Source organism: Nipponia nippon, unplaced genomic scaffold (assembly GCF_047370975.1).
Source record: "Nipponia nippon isolate SJK-2023a ecotype South Korea unplaced genomic scaffold, ASM4737097v1 scaffold_2, whole genome shotgun sequence".
NCBI lineage: Eukaryota > Metazoa > Chordata > Aves > Pelecaniformes > Threskiornithidae > Nipponia > Nipponia nippon.
Genome location: NW_028262336.1, coordinates 35,668,398 through 35,686,424, shown reverse-complemented (window position 1 = coordinate 35,686,424; position 18,027 = coordinate 35,668,398). Strand labels below are relative to the sequence as shown.

The following is an 18,027-nucleotide window of genomic DNA, read 5'->3' as shown; positions in this document are numbered from 1 at the left end:
CAAATTGCTAATAAACTACTACAAAGAGAAGGTTATCATATCTAAACCAAGCCTGAAAACATAGATGTCTCCAAAAAAGCATCTTTAGAATTTGCTGCCTTTAGTGGTACCAAGAGTTGAAATTTCCAAACTTGTCTCTTTGCATGACCTGTAGAGTAAAAGCAGCAGCATGCTCTGGCTTTACTGTTACTGCAGTACTGTCTCAACAGAGTTTCATAAAGAGACACTTTTGCCCTTGTTAGAATTGACAGTATCCTCAAAACATGAAACAAACAAAAGGAATACATGGCAAGATATTAAAATCAGCAGCTGTTCAGTACTGGAATACGTGTCATTGAACGATTTGCTTGACTGAATGAAGTCTTGTCAAATTCATAAAATGTGAAGAAGTCCAATTACTTGAGCAATTAGAACATCTGAAAAATACTTTGAGGTTTTTAAGTTAGAGGAAAGGAGTGGGTAGTCTTTCCTTTGTTCAATAGTTTAAATGCAGACAGGTACCAGCAAAGGTTCTACAGCAAATAAATCATAAATATGAAATATTGACTTCCCACATTTTCAAATGAGTTCCATTCTTTATCAAAAGTGCTTGGCACAAATTAGTATCAAATTAATTTTCTTTTTTACTGACATTATATCACTCAGTACATTAAGAATGTAAAAATTAAGTATTTGGGTAAATGTATGTTAAAGTAAGTAATTATTTTAGTAAGTATATGTACAGATTCTTTTTGCAAGAAAGAAGTATGAAGTAGTGTAAAACTATATATGATTGCACAATGACCTATTTTAATAATTTTAATGCAATAATAATCAACTTCTCCAAATGAAAAGAGCAAAAAGATGAAGGAAAAGAAAGATTAAGATTGATTATATAAATTAGTGAACATCCAACTATGCCTTGAATCATGATTGAAATGGCTATGAATTCAAAAGAGAATAATTGAGTATCACAGTTTCCAATCTATGAAAAAATTTGCCAATAAAAAAAGGACTTTTTTCCTCATACTGAATTTGACATGGGAATATTTCTTGCAGCAGAGCTTTTAAAACACTAACTCTTGAAATGCTAAAGATAGGATACAGGCACATACACGCACACATCTGAATATGTGCAGGTACATTTTGCCTGGCTCGCAGCTCCCCAGTTACACTTCAAGACATAAAAAAAAAATATGTAGACTGGGGATGAGCAAACTGCATCCCCACCGCACAGGCAGCCCAGGCAGCCTCTTGCCTGCAGGCTGTAAAACACAGCCCCGGGAGCCAGCCAGGGCTCAGAAACGAAGGCTCGGATGCGCGGGTGGCACAACAGCCTGCGCACCCACTGCAGTGTGCTGCAGGGAGCCACGGCCTCCCCCAAGACTGCCCGCTCTGCTTGGCTTTGCATCACACATCTGGGGAAAAGAGGTGTGACAGAGTGAGAGAGAAACTCGTCGAAACGAGCCATCGATCACAACCTCTTGTGCCTTCCACCCGGCTGAGCAATTTCAAGTCATGGCTGACAGCTGAGCCATGTGCCATGGCTCCTGGCACGCTGAAAGGTCATCTTAGAGGTCCAGTGCTGTGATGCCATCAGCTTTTCCCTAACTTAAAGTGGCAATAAAACACAAGGGAGAAACAAATCTTCTGGTTTGGATCCTGAAACAAACAAACAAAAAAATCATTGTCCTATGTCATATATCAACCTGCTTTTGTTTCATGTGTGTACAGACCAGCTTTCCAGTCGTAGGACTAACTGTTGAAAGTACTAAGAATGTAGAGAGTAAAAGTCAATATCCTGATTTTTCTTTTTTCAGATCAACAGGATATTACTTCCTTACAATATATTCTACCGTGCAGTTTACAGAACAAGTACTGATGCTTAGAGTGTTTCATAAAACAGTCTGAACATGTTTTGTTTTTTTTTTTTTTTTTTTTTTTGAAAAAACAGTAGAAGTTGGCAGTTCCAACTGGGAGACAGCTCATTAAAAGGCAAGAGATCAGCTCAAATTCTGCCAAGAGGGAGAAACAAGAAGGCAAGAAGATCCCAAGGTAGTCTGTTACTAGTATGGGTTATTTGCCTTGCTTTAAATTTAAGACTTATTTAACACAGGGGATGTTTTCTGTTACTCTTTGGAGACTTGAAAATGAAATTTACTCTGCTTTCTATAATTTTTCCTTGGGTTTAATTGCTCGGGGCTCCTGGGTTATGCTGTGATAGCAGTCATTAAATCAGTGGATGATGCACACCAACATCTCAATGTTTATTTACCTACTTTTAAACTTGGGATGGTCTTCCTAGTTCTTAGTGGGCATTAATTACTTGATTGTAAATTACAGTGGGACATCTGTGCCTGAAAAATGCCTCCTGTGCCAACTGATTGCCTTTAAAGTAAATTCTCCCAAGCCTCCCCAGTGTGGCAATCTCACTAGTTAAATGGAAAGGCAATCCTAAATTCACTCGAGGATGTTCAATGTACTGAACCTGCCCTTCCCTGCTGCGTTTCTATAACCTTGGCCCTGTCACCAGTCCGTGTAGACAGCCCTTGCTTATTGGGGAAGGGGGGGATACAGACACCTTCTCACAGTGGATATCTGCATGGAGGTGTTTTTTACCCAAACTTGCTCCTTGTGAGTCCGATTCAAGACCTGTTAAAGCAATAGGAACCTTTGCATTGACCATGATTAGGAGGTGCAGCAGGCTTGGGCTGCTTGGGTTTGGGTTGTTAATAGGTTTTCAAAACTTCACCAGCAATGTTGGACTATCAAGTGCTGTACCTGTGCAGGGAGTTTCTGGCTGTCAGCATTGGATGACACGGAAGAGAGGAGTTTTGTTTAAGTTATGCTTTGAAATGTCACTGAGAAGAGGAAATATCTGCAATCTTGAATTAAAGATTTTCTAGGCTCACTGCCTGAAGATCATATGCATTTATGATCATAACATATAGATATACCTATTCCCTTAATAGCATTAAATTTTATAGCTGTTTTACAAAACCTGCTGTTCAAAGCAATCTGAAATTATTAAGTCAGGAGTTTAAGGGCAGCTTCTCTCAGAAAAAAAAAAAAACAAAGCCAGCAACACAGGCAAATGTACTGCAGAAAACCAGAAACAATTAAGACAGGTCTTAAGAAAGATTAATTCAGTGTAATTGCCTTGTCAGAAAGAGGATGGGAATGTCATGTTCATGTCGTTTTCTCTTCCCCTAAATCAAGAAATTGAATTAAGTGAAACTGATGCAATCACGGCTCCAATTTGGCCATGATCTTGCGGCTGTGCCAAACAGCGACAGCTGTAATCTCCTCCACGCATACGGCCATGGCACAGCACAGGGAGTGCGGGAGGCAGCTCCAAGGAGCCCCGTATTACAACTCTTTCCAAAGAAAATACCTTCATTTTCCCTCTTGTCCACTTGTCCCTTTCTTTCTTTTCCATTTTGTCTAGACTAAGCATTTTGCATGGTAGTGGTATATTTTATAATGTGTCAGAAAATATGCACAAATATTTACAGTAAATGCACACAGTATATGGCAGTTTTGTTTGCCATCTGCCTGAATTCATCCAGTAGTTAAAATTAAGATAAAGTTCATATCAAATTGGAAGGCAAAAGATGCTTTCTGAACACCCCTGTCATCCCAAATTCAAGGCACAAAGGAACAAAGCATGGAGAGAGGGGGGTGAGGAGGTGGTCTTGGCAGCCAAGGGGACGAGGCAGTGTTTTGTGTGGTGCAGGTGAACAGAGGCCCACATGCTGCAGGAAGATGGTCTGGGGAATTCTGCACAGCCAGAAGTCATTAGCAGGAAGCAAATAACTGATGAGACACTTGATCAAAGACAGCGGAGGGTGGTATGGGATAAAATTGTCGACAACTGCTCAACAGAAACCATGAAATAGTCAAGTCTGCTTTCAAAACGGCAATGCAGCTACCCAAGAAAGACGGGCAATACTTGTTGGGAAGTTCACTCGAAGAAAAAGGAAGCCACCATCCTGCCCAAGGCAAACACAGAGACCACAGAAGCAGTGCTCTTCCTCTCCTGGGGCTGAGCCTCGCGGTATAACTCAGGCCATACAGCTTTCCAGACTTCATTCATTTGTAACGGTGCGCACCAGCATTAGCATCACAGCCTCACGTGACACATAACAAATTTTAGGACTTTTGGGGAATTTGGAGGCTACTGAAAGAAAATAATTTCTGAATTAGGAACAAGAGCGTGGACAGGCAATGGCTCTGGAAGCAAGGCACACCTAGCAAGTGTGATGTGGGCTGAGGGATTCAGTTTTGATGCTCCAACTTGTATGTAGGCAGTAACCCGTGCAGTCAGGGTGGCCTCATGGCAGCAGCGGGAGGACCTGTCTTCTGAGGAAGTAAACCTGGACTGAATCGGTCAGGAGGGCAACATGGTAACAGCTAATGGGAAAGAAGAACCACCAAATAAGCGTTTAGCACAAAATCGTGCCTGAAGACAAATTTAATCAAGACACCACAGACATGACAAGAAGAATGTCTTTAGTTTCCTGTAAATCAGCTCTTGATGACTGGGTAATAAATAAGACTTGGGATTTCTAAAGTAGCTCACACTGTTTAGCTTAATAAGGAAAGAGTGATAATTAGATCATAGGCTGTAAGTATCTATCTACATGGGAACAGAAATCTGATAAGCGAGGGCTCTTCAAACAAAAAAAAGTCCAATTAACTAGCCGAAGCTATAAACTCAAACTAAAAATGACATGCAAAATCTGAAACGTGAGGATATATAACCATTACCAAGCTGTACTAATGCTGGATTTCCTGTTTCTGGCAATAAATTAGAAAGCTGTACCAATGGCTATGGTGGATTTCCTACTTCTGACAATCTTAAAGTTAAAAAAAAAAAGCTGTATTTGGGAGGGGGTTTTTGAGTGTCTTTTCCCCCAAAAGACATGGTTCTAACACAGTTTTCGGGAAGGTGGATTGTGTTGTAGAGATGCTCACCCTACATAATCAGAACTCCATGTGGTTTATAATGTGCAAATCCCTCCTTCACGCAAACTCATCCATTCAAGGGGCTTAGCAGGGTCTATCACAGGGTAAATTTTTGTGGGAACTGCTTGTCAAAATGTTGGCAGCCCCTCACTAAGGCATCCTCATTAAATATAGCTCCCTTTGAAGTCACAAATGTGTGACAAAGACTCAGAACTATGCAGATCATCACTGGTAAAATTACAATGTTCCGTAGAGATTTTTCTCAAGTATATATAAACAGAGAAAAAACCTTAAATCTTTCAAAAGACAAAGGGGAAGGTCTGCAGTTGAAATTAACTGTCACATCCATTGAATCTATGGACGGAAACCTGGTAGTTTACACTAACCAAGAACTGCTCCCAAATTCCCACCTGTCACAAATAGATAGGCTGGGCTAACAAGAGAATAGATGAAATTGGACAAAGGGTGAAGGGAAGGCTAAAAGCTTGATAACTGGTGTTTTAGAAAAAGAAGAAAAGTTTCAGCAGAGACTGGCCAGTAGCTTAATCTAGTCCCAGTATAAGTCTCCTCATACTCCAGCCTCCTGCAGTGAGTAATGTGGATGATGCAGCTGCACAGTAAGATGGACTAACAGCACTGCCCAGTCATGCAAAGTGTGAAAATGTCTGGGATCTGTGCTAATTTGCAAAAAAAATCAGGGCAGAAATCCAATAAAAAGGAGAAGTTTTCTGCCCCTATTCTCCCTCCCCATCTGAGGCATGTAGAAGCACATTGCTACAGAGTCTAGAGCCCAAGGGTTTGGGCAAACATGCATGACCATCACTGGCACGTGAAGTATATGTCCACATACAAGACTAGACTACGCTGTAGGACTACCAAGACATGCAGTACACTCCTTGGGTTATTTCTACACCTTATTTTTGCAGCTTTTCAGAACAGTACCAGAGTTTGGCCTCTTTTGTAACTCATAGCACGTATAGCCCTCTTCTTAATATGGATTCGGTCAAAAGCAAACTGGTCTTGGTTTTTTGGGAAAGGGATTTCACATCTGAATTTTAGGCATACTGATTTGAAATGTCAGATTGAAGTCACTTGAGGCATTATTGATTGTGCAGCAAGGTTCAAAATCAAATTAAATGCATTGATTTGCTCCCAGAAAAATCATGTGCAAAAGAAGCTGTTTCTCTAAGTGAGTCTCCTAAAATTAAAACAAAACAAACTCCTATTGCTTAATAAAAACTATTCCTATCTGACAGAGTCTTTGTCTCTTTAGAGAGAATTATTTTTAGCTTTGGTTGTGAAGAATACTAGTGGAACAGCTCTTGTGTGAGTCACAGCAGGTAAGCAGCAATGCTAAAAACCTAGCTAGGATTTTGCTAGGTTGCTGGGACAGTAGCGAAGGTGATGTTGTGTCATGTAGGAAGATAATAATGATGCACTCTTTACAAATTCAGACAAAAATGTGATAGCAGTCAGATTTTGAGAAGGAACATTTCCACCCATTGTATCAAACTGAAGCTCATTTTCTACCCTAGTACAGTCTGATATATTTTGGGATATTTTCTAACCAATCTTTTTTCTCCTCTCCTAGGAATATAAAAAAAACCAGTCAGCTTACAGCATTATACACCAGCAGCCAAGGAGAGAACAGGGAATAAGACATTTCTACCAGCTCCATTTGGAAAACTCATATTAATCAAAATCAAGCACTGGTACTTTCAAGCAGCCATAGCTGCTGAACCCTGGAGCTTTAACTTGTCATTTAAACAGTGGGGTTACTGCTTGTGTAAGCAGTCACGTCTCCACTCTCTGTAATTTGGGAAAACAAAAATGTGAAGTCAAACTCCCCTTTTATTTCTCTTATTCTGTCTCAATTAGAAAGGCTGTGATTCCCAGGATGAGATCCTGCTGAGCAATACCATCATGGTATTTGCTTTTCATTCAGCACAATTAGTAGATGATTTGCAGCAATCCATGGTGGTGAGGGTGAGTTCCTCCCCACTCACTGCCCAAAACCTTGCCCCAGACACCAAGCCTGGCTCTCAGAGCAGAGCATGGGTCCTGAGCCCTTGAAGTAATGCTGGCATTAGGATTAGAGCAATACTTCCCTAGGGATATGGGAACCCCTGCCCCAGCTGCCACAAAATCCTCGCTGGAAGAAGCTCCGGTGGGAAAGGGGTCAGCTGGAGAGGGTTCCCACTGTGGGCAAGGGACAGTCTTGTTTGGAGGAGGCCTCAGTAGGAGAGCTTGCCTTTGGGAGCTGAGCATATGAATAAAGAGAAAGAAAGGTTAATCAATGAGCACGTGTGGGGTAGCTGGAGAAGGGAGGTTCAAGTGGATGAGGTGGGATGACACAGCTGTGACATATGAAGAGGGAGGGGAAAATGCACCCAGCTTGTGCATACAACCAGCCCAAGCCCTTGGCATTTACCCCCTCCTGTCCTAGCTCCTCTGGGCTGTACCCTCAGCTGGCATAATGCAGCACCCCCAGGCAGAAATCAATTAAACTTCTCTCTGTACACCAGCGGGAACTCCCTTTTCCACTCTAGAAGGCACACTCCCCAGGGCCTAAATTGAACTTTAATCTACAATTGAGCAGCACTATAGGGGCTCTGCTCTCGACTGGAGTATCTGGGAATTACTGCAATGTAAACAATAATTTCATAATATTAATGTAAGCATGTTGTTAGATTGCAGAGTCACATATTACAGTTTAACATTCCTGGCGTAAGGTTGCTTATGCATAGTCTTGCAGATGGTTTAATTGGGAGGGCTAGATAGCTATGAAGGAGTTACTCTGACATTTCCTCTGAGGGTAATATGGGTTGCACTGTCTGCAACCCAGTAGATCCATACAGAGGAGTCTACATTAAAACTGGCTATTATTCGAGGCTCTTTAGAGAACTTCCCTGCTTTGCTTTTTAAATATGGACACAAGAGAAAAGGAAAAATGTATCTGAAAAATGTCACTGTTGTCACATGCGGGAGTATTTTTTCTTTCATTTTACTGTGGCTGCACACTATTTTCCTCCTTTGTAAAATACTTTTAAAATACACAGGCTAAAAAGGGCAGAGTGTATTTTTATTAAGTATTACTAGTTACTGCAGAGAGCTTGTGATTTGAATAAATTTCCCAGGTGAAACCTTGACCTCCTGACTGGAGGGAAAGCAATCCGATGGCGTGATATCGTTGGTGTGTCCTCTTTTCCAGAGATACTATTTCAACACAACCTGCATTGAGCAAAAACCTAAGCAAACCTAAACCTTAGCTTGACTTTTGGTCTTACACTTGAAGGTCACAAGTCTCAGTTTTGTTTAATCTGCACATGGACCTACTTCTAAAAACAGCGGACTCTTCCCACAAGCTCACCTGGTGTCTTATTATGTCCAGGATATGAGCCTCACCACTACTGTCATACTGCTATGTTAAGAAGGAGGTTTTGTAAGATATTGAGAGCGAAAACCATACATGACTTTGCATGACCTATGCATAGGTCATCCTCACGCCAAGAGATACTGAAGGGCTGTGGAAATCAGAGGGCTCCAGAGAGCACCAAAGCTATCATACTGCAAAACTGATGGATGTCAGGATTGTGTACATTGACCTTTTGCTTACCTATTATGATGACTTTGTTGTTACCTATCACAGCGTTGCAGATATTCCCAAATTTGAGTAACAAGCTAGAAATTCATGCTGAACTGCAAGGACTGCAGCAGTAATCAGTAAGATTCTATTTCCACACTTCACCTGTTTTGCATTAAAGTCATTTTGCATTAAAGTAACTTCTGTGGCAGGTTAATTACTTTTTTCTTTTTCTAATGAGTTAGTTCAACCAGGTTGGTAAATTATATGTGCACATTCCAAATTCTGCTTATTCACAGCACTGAACAGACAACTCCATAAAAGTCTAGCTGAATTTTGTGGTGAGTTATGGGTGGTGGAGGCCACCACAAGTTGTCCTTTATTAGCCTTGACTCAAAAAGCTGTGACAGTGATTGTTGTAAGGCTATAAAGATTGAGCAGGATGTCAAAAACACAACAGTGGCAATAAGAAAGGTAAGTATTTTTGATACCTGGAGACCAGATACTCTGTGCAGGCACTGTATTGTGTTATATACATTTGTAATGTTTCTCTCTGTACATCGTGTTGGCTGCAGGAAACTTAAGACTACAGAAAACTTGACTCTAACTCTCAACAGGTCACTCCTCCCCAAAACTGCAGCATTAATTTGTACTGCTAATAGTGAATAAATTCATTGAAGAAAATAAGTATTAACAGTGGAAGTGTTTGAGTGGAGGCTGGATAACAACCCACAGCAATGTTCAGTCTTTGCAAACAACCTGCCTGTTTACCATGTTAAAAATATGTGAATGCCTTATTTCTTATGCTCTTTCCCTAAGTATCTGCTATTGTCCAGAGCTGAAGACAGGGTATTAGGCTAGGCACACCTTTGGTCTGACTCACAAACATGTGCGTACACACAAGCACCAAAGATACACAAACCATTCCTCTCCACTTGCACATCCCTCACTCCCTTCCCATCTTGTTTACAACCCCCTCACACACACAAGCTCTCGCTCCCCCCAAGTATACATGCCTTTGATGGAGTAAACAGTTAACTGTGGTTAGAAAATTGTCTTTTGAGAGGTCTTCCCATCCAGGAAGGGGACAGCTAGACCAGGAGCTTACAGTAAACAGTGAGCAGGACACTGAAGAGCTTGATGAGATACAAAGCAGACCAGAAGTTAGGCAGAATAATCCCGAGCCTATGCATGCTATATAATGGGTGGGTAAAAGTGTGAGCCTGAAGTCAGGAGCCGAAGCCACAGGGCTACGAAGGGGACCGTGTCAGGGGAAGGCTGGGGGGACGAGGCAGGGCCAGAGCAGGACAGGAGCAGGAGCCAGGCCAGCAGTTCAGGTGAAGATGCAGTTAGGTGCCAGGCTCAGCAGCAGCATGCCGGGGCAGTCACCCCAACTGGCAGCTGAGCAAGCAGCCTAAAAGCAAAACTCCCAGGCAGCCCTCAGAAACCACACTGTACCCTGATTGCCTGGAGAAGGCTTGACAGAAGCTGATGGTTTTTATGTAGAAGGCTGCTTCCCACCAGCTCTGAGGACAAATTTGCTGTCTGTAGAGGGAGAAGGGGCAGGAGGCTGGTAACAGCCCTCTAAGCCCAGCCCTGCTCTCACAGCCCAGCAGACTCCCCAGAGAAGAGCCCATCAACACCATTAGCCATCCCAGATAGTGCCATTAGCTATTGAAGAGTGACAAATTCTCCTGCTGTCCACCCCCTCCTCTGAATATAAAGGTGGTCATATCACCTTCACCATCTTCTATCTCAGCAGAGCTTTGACAAGGGAAACTAACCTTTCTCTGGCTATCACTGGACAGTCCCTGCCCCACAAGCAAAGGGGGCAGAGGAATCCAGCTCCCCACTTACCTTGGCCTTCCCTGAAGTCACTGAGCAGGAAGAGTGTTTCTCCTCAGAGCATGCAGCTTAAATCATGGAGAGGTTTGCAAACAGGAATTTTGGCAACACCAACCCAACAGCCCCTGGTGAAGGTAGAAGTGCCTTCAGCACAGAGGAGACAAGTCCGCTGCGCTCTGCCCCAGCAAGAAGAGCAGCAGAGAGAAGGGGTATCCAGAAAACAAAGCTGAGGAGTGCCTTGTACACAGGCACCATGGCTTGGACTGCGTCTAGTGACATCTCCTCTGAGGAGGCTAAGGGAGGGGGAGAAAAAAAAAAATCACAATATATATGCTTTGCCCACTCATGAGTTGAAAAGGGCAATGTGAGCTGAATAGCTAGGAAGACTGTGCAAAGACTAGGAAAAAAATTGTTATCATTTGTGCTCTTCAAAAAAAACCCAGAATCTCATCACTCCCTTCTTGTGTGATAGGTGTTAGTAGATCTATAGCCACACTGTCCTGCACAAGCCCTTGAAAGTCAGTCTCTTTCTCCTAATGTAGCAAGTCCCCTAAGAAAGATGAAAATGCAGTAACTTGTATCTAGCTCCAAACCTGCTATCCTACTGCAAGCAAGACAAGCATTACTCTGCAAGAGCTAGAATGGTGCCTCTGCACACAGAGACAACACTCAGCAACATTAGAGACCAAATACCTCAATTTTGCTGCGCCTCTGAGTCATAATCCTTAATAAGGTACAGGCTGTGTAGCTGCAGCTCCCCAAGCTGAAATTAAGGAAAATAAATATTGCTCTGCGAGAAGCAGAGCTGAGGAAGCTTGGTTTTCTACGGCCTTGCATCCTACAACCCTAATCTCTGCTCTTCACACAATATCCCACATCTACTAATCACTGCATCCCATGGATGCACACATCCTACCTCCAGCCTCTTCCCATGTGCCCACATACTAAGTCAGAGGCAGTTTCTGTTGCGGCCAGTCCCAAGCCAAAGATGTGCTGATCACTTGGGCAGGCTGCATCTGCCAGCTGACCTCTCCACAGGTCAAACAAAACCAGTGACTGCCAGCGCCAACTGCAGTCTTTGCCAAAGGGGGGCACACATGGGAACTTCAGTATCTCTGTGTCTTCAACTCATCTCCCAAATTCAGATGGAACAGGTCAGTTTTGAGGGGGAAAGTGACAGACAGTATGATCTCATGAGCTTTAGGAGGCCTGTCCAGAAAGCACAAGAGGTTTTGCAGTTGTGGTCATGCAACTGCACGATGCCAAGGCCCAAGTCTGCATGACATTATCTAGACAATCTCTGGCTTTCTTTTGCCTGCCTTCTTTAAAGCTTCTGCATCCGTATCAAAACCCCCAGACCTCTGAGGCCACAGTTAGTTAACACTGTCACTAGCAGCACTGCTTTAAGCTGGCTTACTACTCCCCAGTAGAGTTGCGCTCATCCGCCTCTTGTAATATCTGTCCTCTTGTAACAGCCCCTCAGGCAGGGCTGACTCAGTGTGTGCCGTTGTGTGAGGGATCGAACCTGGAAGCTGATCTGACTGCAGCAAAAAAAAAAAAAAAAAAGGCAAAATGGGGTAGGCACAAGTAGCCTGGGAGCAACAGAGTATGTGGCAGTAATTGCTTAAGCCAGCACCACTGCCAAGGAGTTCTTCATCAAATATGCCCTGAATGTAGGAAGGGGCCCAGTCCTCAGGGCTCATGGAGGTAAAAGCTGGCCTAATACTGGCATTGGTCCTTTGCCCAAAATAAGAAAGGATGAGCTGCAAGCATCTTTGCCCTCCTAGAAGTCCCTTGCCTGTGAGAGGCAGGGGGCAAAGCAGCACGATGCAGAAGCAGCTGGCTGAGCCCATCTGCCCCCTCTATATGCAACAATAACAAAGGGAAAGAAACAACACCACACCTCAGTGACTGAAAACATATGAAAATTCAGCATGTCAGCTGTTCTAATGCAAACCCTGTATTACCCCTTAGAGGAGAAGAAAAGGGGCTACATTCCTGCCTGTTCTTCCATCCAGGGCTTTGTGCACAGAGGCAAGCAAAAAGACACTGCAGAGCCTTCATCAGCATTGTGTTGTGCCCAAGCTAATAAGCCCGACAGAGACTGAGCTTGACCTTAGGGTCATTGCTGCAGCTCAGAGCATGAGTGAACTCAGCTCATATCAGTCTGCCAAAAAAGCTGCATGGACATATTCAGGCTTGAGAGCTTGACTTGCAGAGCAGCTGCAATCGCTGCTTAAAACAGAGGTGATTATCCTCAACCAGATGAAAAAAAATAAAGCAATGAACCAACAAAAAATCCCACAAAAAGCCCAGGGACTTCTTAAAACATCTACTGGGAAGCAGTGAGGAAACCAAATGCACACAGCATGTCCACCACCAAGCAAAAGTTACTCCTCTGGGGAGGTTTGTAACAGAAATAAGTCTGCTCTGAATGAAGTACGAATGGAAATGAGTGTGTGAAAGCACCAGAAAAAAACAGCAAAACAAAGGTTAAAAGAGTAGCCTCTACCAAGGACAAACTGACAGGAATAATATACTAACAAAGGTGGTGTTTATGCCAAGACCAGAAGGCCTGTGCTCAGATAAACAACAGCTGGGATGGTTTGTCAATAGCAGATCCCACAGGAGGAAGGCAACAAGTTTACAGGATGTTGCAGGGTCCACCTCTTGGTGGTACCTCTAAGATACCCCAAACATGGAAGCACAGACAAAGCACATGCCAACATTCATGGAGGAATATGCAAAATTCTGAGGCAAAAGGACTATACTGTAACTGTTGGCTTCTACCGGGTATAAAAGGCCTGTCCAAACCCAATTTGCCATCACCAATGAAGAGGAACCGCTAGCCTCCACCTCTTGCTCTCCACATTACACACCAGTGGTCCTTGGCCAGGCCGCCCAAGCACACGGATCTGCCTCACTGTGCGTGACTGGAACAGGGTACAAGTGTAGTGGCCGAGAATGGGCATCAGCGTGTCACAGGGGTACACTAAGACTAACCAAAACTAAGGACAAACAAACAACTTTATTGCACAAAACAACCCAAACCACACAACAGAAGCTAATGAGAAACAGGGGTAAACCAAAAATCAATCAACACTCCGATAACATTTAACACATAACAGGTCTGAAGTGTCAGGCAGGCAGGGTGTTGCTGCTACACCGCGACACACACGACAATGATGACCCGAAGTGCACACACACGCTCAGGCACAAGGGGGGAAACTCTCTCCCTCCCGTGGGTGCCCGGAGGGTGCAGTCGCTCACCCCGGGGGGTGAAGGCTCACTCAAGGACACCCAGATGAAAAACCACTCACCCGAAGGAGGCGAAGGCACTCAGCCCCGGGAAGTCTCCTCAGGCAGCATCCCGACCCCAGGGGAGAGGCGCCAAACACAGACCCGCCGTTCTGAGAAAACCGCTCCAAGGGCGGGGGAGGGAAGCGGTGTGTGTCTCCGGCGGCGCCCATTTATACCCCGGGTGGGACCCGAGTTGTGGCCATCACTGGCCACGACCCAGAAGCCTCTCCGAGCCCAGGCGCCTCACTGGCTGCGGGCCCCGCCTGGCGACCCAGCGGCCCCGCCCCTCCTGCCCCCCCCCCCGCCCCCGCCTGGGGGCACGGCCCAGCGCAAAAGGCGCGAAAACGAGGCGCGAAGAGGCGGGGATCGCCATGTGAAAGGCCCCGATCTTCGGGGAGGGGGGGTGTGTACCTGTCGCACAGTGAAATAATTTTCTTTCAGTCTAAAATCCCTTAAATTTCCCTAAGACCTCACTTTGAGGTCTACACTGGTTTCCGACACTTGAAAGCATAAGGACAAACAAATAAAAAGGTTCATAACTCTCAGACTCGATCTATTCACCAGCTAGTACCCTCGCTCGTAGTTTTATGCTTTCCTAAATGATTACACTTACCAGCTGAATTTTATGCTAGCACTTCTCTTTATCTCTATCTGGAGTATCTGAAGAGGTGGAAAGGGTTTAAAAGTTGGCATCTTCCCAAGTCCATCTCTTTCATCACCCAGGTCTTCTCTTCCTTCCGCTGCTTTACTGGAAGGGATGAACCATGTTCCATGTTTCTGATTCTCCTCCCTAATCTCAACTATAGACCACTATGTTTGGGAACTGCCACAGCAATGAGGCAAATGGTCCTTTTCTCCTAAGAGTTTCCCATTTCTGCCTTCACCTGGTGACAGCAGCAAAAAATGGAGCTGCTAGAAGACAGATTTCCATCAAGATGACTGAAGCATCAGGCTGTGACCTGTCAAATCCCTCTGAAACCTTCTTCTAATTGCCTTTCAAATCAAGCCCTTCCTCCAGAACCCGTTCTTATGTTCAGTGCCTGCTCTTTTTTGACCTGAGTCTTCCTAATGCTTAATGTAATCTCCAATATCCCGCGACAGTTATATACAAGACATGAACCCCATTTCTTCGGTTATCGGTCATTTTGCTCCACTCAGCAGGTCCAGAGTAATCCTAGACTCAGTGGCTCTTCCCTGTTCTGCGGGAAGTTGAGATTCAGGGTCATTAGAGAACAGCTACCATCTTGCTGGGCATCTTGCCATCTTTTAATGCGAGGTGTGAAAGGGCTTTTACCACGAAGCGATAAAGCAGAGACATGGCCCAGCTGGAGTGGGACAAAAGCATTTAGCAAGGGCCAGAACCGACTGAGACAAGGTGGGAGACCTCCCCACCTAGGACCCACTGTGCTGTGCCCAGCTGCTCACCAGAGTGACCCACAGCTCCCCGGGCTCTCCACTGCTCTTCCCCTCTCCCCTCGCACCTCAGGGCCATCCAGAATTAACCACCTCTCTCCTCTTTTTGAAAGAACTATGCTGTCTCTCCATTCCTCCCTGTCCTCTTGAAGACCTCCACGACCTGCCTGAGACCCTGCACGGTTTCCTACCCTCTTGTCTGTAAACCTAAGCTAAGGGTTTTTCTTGCTGCCCAGTGGAGTACAGTAGCGAGAAGCCGAGCCAAAGTCTGGGCAGAAAATCACCTGTGTGAATCCTTATTTGTATGCCTGCTGGGGGATTTTAAGCTTTATAACTGTGCTGCAGTTTCTTGTAAATAAAGAAAAAAAAAATGGGAGCAGGGAAGAAGCCTCTCGATTTGATCCCACCTTTTTCACAGAGTTGCTTTGTGACTGTGTATAATTGAACCCATCAGTACCCCCCTTTACGTACTGGTAAGAAGAAGCAAATCATACATGTGCTATTTGGTTTGCAACCAGCATGAGCTTGCAGAAATGTGAGCAGTCTGGTTAAGGAAAAGGCTGTGTAAGTGCAAACTTATGGCTCGCAGTAGTCAGCGAGAATTGGTTTATAGCTTTACTTGCCAGGTGCTTTGTAGAAACAAGTTCTGGCTTTGAAAATTGCTGTCTCTGCTCAGTGGAAGTGGAGTATTTCTATCACAACAATGACAGGCCTTCCAGAAAGAATGGCAACTTTCACATTTCATCTTAAATATTTATATATGCATGATAGTACATCACTTTAGAAGAAAATGTGGATACATATTATTAAATAAGGGTACAGCCAGGGCTGAACTTGGTCAAGGCATTAAAGCTAATGCCTCCACAAGCTGAAGGCAGTTCTACCTACTTTTATCTGAACCTGTGTAAGTTAGGGAATAGTTCAGCTATACAATAGTGTTACTGAGTTCTCATAATCCATATTACCACTCTGGACCACACAGTCATCTTTGGTAGCTATTGTACTTCTGGCTAAACAGAGATCTTTTTCCCTCCCTTGTTATTCATGTTTGTCCTGGTTTTGGCTGGGATAGAGCTAATTTTCTTCCTAGTAGCTGGTACAGTGCTGTGGTTTGGATTTAGGATGAGAATAATGTTGATAACACACTGATGTTGTAGTTGTTGCTAAGTAGTGCTTACACTAAATCAAGGACTTTTGAGCTTCCCATGCTCTGCCCGGTGCACAAGAAGCTGGGAGGGGGCACAGCCAGGACAGCTGACCCAGACCGGCCAAAGGGCCATTCCATACCGTATGGCGTCATGCTCAGTATATAAACTGGGGGAGCTGGCCGGGGGGCAGCGATCGCTGCTCGGGGACAGGCTGGGCATTGGTCAGTGGGTGGTGAGCGATTGCATCATGCGTCACTTGTTTTGTGTATTCTTTTATCATTTTTTTTTCTTCCTCTGCTATCCTATTAAACTGTCTTTATCTCAACCCATGGGTTTTACTTTTTTTCCCAATTCTTTCCCCCATCCCACGGTGGGGGGTGGGAGGGTGAGTGAGCAGCTGTCTGGTGCTTAGTTACTGACTGGGGTTAAACCATGACAATGTTATATGGAAGGAAAAAATAACTTTGCACTTCTCCAATAATTTTCAGAAGATGAAAACTCCTCTGAGCCACAAAAGACAGAATCATCTTTTCAGCAGTCACATCTCTGGAATAATAGGATGGAGATATTATTTCTTGCAACTGTTTTACACCATGTGTTAGCAAATCCACACAAGAGGAAGTTGCGTATTCAAAATATCAAAGACATGATGTAGGCTTCCTGATGCAATGAGACAGAGAGATCTGTCCTGGGTAGATTTGTAGGAATTCTTAGGATGGACACCTAGGAATTACTAGGAATTAGGAAAGCATCCCAGTTCCTCCTTCACCCCAGCCCATTGCCTCCTCTCAGCTGGTCACTGCCTGCCCTGGCAATTCTCATTCAGCTCCTAAGCTGCTGTTTTCCATCTAATGCAGCATCATACCCTGCAGTGCTCCAGGTAGGTCTGCTGCATTTCCCTTGGCTGGGGAAAACAGCCATCTTCCCAGGACAGCTGTCAGGGTAGTGTGCTGTCATGGAACTGTGATGAAGGAGTGTTGAGCTTTGCTATAATGCCATTATGTCTCTCATACTTGTCATTAAACCAAACCAAACCACCTAAAGTCTTGTGCACTTCTTTTTGGTTTGCCTTTGCCCTGAGGCGGGATGTTCAGAGTTTGTGTGCCATTTCTTCACCCACCTCAGACACCACCTTTCCCAACATTTCTTGGAAATAAGCATGCTGAGCAACTTCTAATTTGCTTTCATCTGAGAAATGGTAGTCTTCTGCTCCCATTCCCACTAGTCACCCTGCTTTTTCCTTATTTGCATTCCTCATTGTTTCTGCTGAGACAAAAGCAAAATATTAATTTCATTTTGATGACAAACTGGCTGTATTTATTTCCATCCTGCCCTCACCACATGACAGCTCCATTTCTTCACTTTCCTGATGTCTGAAGTTTTTTATATTGTTTTTGCTGGGTTTTGTTTGTTTGAGTTTTTTACTGTTTCTATTAATATCCTTTACAACATCTATCTCAGCTTGATTCTTGACAATTTTTACTTTCTTCCTGCACTTCGTTAATCTTAAGCCATCAGTCTTGCCATAGGCTGTCTGTTTACTCTTAATGTCTATCCTATGGCTGTTATTCTCCTCTGATGACCTTAGCCTTTTCCTAAACATCTTTCCTCATTTACTCGGATCCAAACTCCACATTGCCATTAAATCAAAGATGCAAAAACTTTCAAAGCCCACTCTGAAATTAAGCTTTATAAGCACACCACAACAGCTAACTTAACAAAGATTGGACCTTTAAAATCAAAAGCATTGTTTTTGAAATCAAAAGCCTGTTATTCCTTTCATTTAATTTG

General features: G+C 44.0%; 1 long non-coding RNA gene across 1 annotated transcript; it reads right to left on the bottom strand.

Annotated features, from left to right (window-relative positions):
* Positions 1–1,586: 1,586 nt before the first annotated feature.
* On the bottom strand, positions 1,587–13,804 carry LOC148055742 (uncharacterized). Its single transcript, XR_015704785.1, has 3 exons — positions 13,696–13,804; positions 10,388–10,500; positions 1,587–1,641 (listed from the first exon to the last, which is right to left on the bottom strand). It is a non-coding gene; the product is annotated as an uncharacterized LOC148055742 (long non-coding RNA).
* Positions 13,805–18,027: the final 4,223 nt, after the last annotated feature.